The sequence below is a fragment of the Poecilia latipinna genome, unplaced genomic scaffold, assembly GCF_001443285.1.
Source record: "Poecilia latipinna isolate Pla-1442-1.1 unplaced genomic scaffold, P_latipinna-1.0 Scaffold10530, whole genome shotgun sequence".
Taxonomy (NCBI): domain Eukaryota; kingdom Metazoa; phylum Chordata; class Actinopteri; order Cyprinodontiformes; family Poeciliidae; genus Poecilia; species Poecilia latipinna.
This window is the reverse complement of record NW_015123146.1, coordinates 7,337-8,061: the sequence shown is the minus strand read 5'-3', so window position 1 is coordinate 8,061 and position 725 is coordinate 7,337. Positions and strand designations below refer to the sequence as shown.

General features: G+C 47.6%; 1 long non-coding RNA gene across 11 annotated transcripts in view; it reads left to right on the top strand.

Annotated features, from left to right (window-relative positions):
- Positions 1 to 15: 15 nt before the first annotated feature.
- Positions 16 to 725, top strand: part of LOC106944456 (uncharacterized) — an 8,040-nt gene continuing 7,330 nt past the window's right edge. For 9 of the 11 annotated variants that reach the window (XR_001424314.1, XR_001424315.1, XR_001424311.1 and 6 more), the window contains exons 1-3: positions 16 to 72; positions 115 to 255; positions 577 to 714. This is a non-coding gene — a long non-coding RNA (uncharacterized LOC106944456). The remainder of the gene's footprint in view (positions 73 to 114; positions 256 to 576; positions 715 to 725) is intronic. The other 2 variants (XR_001424313.1, XR_001424310.1) reach the window with 1 other exon arrangement.

Sequence of the window (725 nt, the reverse complement as noted above, 5' to 3'; positions counted from 1 at the left end):
TTGCAGTTGTCTCTGGAGTTGGAGTGGGAGGTGTAGGTGTAGATGTGGTTGTTGGAGGCTTTGTAGTTGTCGGTGGGGTAGGTGTGGTTGTTGTGGTTGTAGTTGGCTCTTGAGTTGGAGTGGGAGGTGTAGTTGTAGTTGGCTCTGGAGTTGTTGTAGAGGGAGGTATAATTGTAGTTGTTGTGATTGTAGTTGGCTCTTGAGTTGGAGTGGGAGGTGTAGTTGTGGTTGTAGGAGGCTTTGTAGTTGTCGGAGGTGTAGGTGTAGTTGTTTTGGTTGTAGGTGACTCTGGAGTTGGAGTGGGAGGTGTAGTTGTAGTTGTTGTAGTTGGCTCTTGAGTTGGAGTGGGAGGTGTAGTTGTTGTTGTAGGAGGCTTTGTAGTTGTCGGAGGTGTAGGTGTAGTCGTTTTGGTTGTTGACTCTTGAGTTGGAGTGGGAGGTGTAGGTGTAGTTGTTGTGGTTGTTGTTGGCTCTTGAGTTGGAGTGGGAGGTGTAGTTGTGGTTGTAGGAGGCTTTGTAGTTGTTGGAGGGGTAGGTGTAGACGTTTTGGTTGTAGTTGACTGTGGAGTTGTCGTAGTGGGAGGTGTAGTTGTAGTTGGCTCTGGAGTTGTTGTAGAGGGTGGTATAATTGTAGTTGTGGTTGTAGTTGGCTCTTGAGTTGGAGGTGTAGGTGTAGTTGTAGTTGTAGGAGGCTTTGTAGTTGTCGGAGAGGTAGGTGTAGTTGTT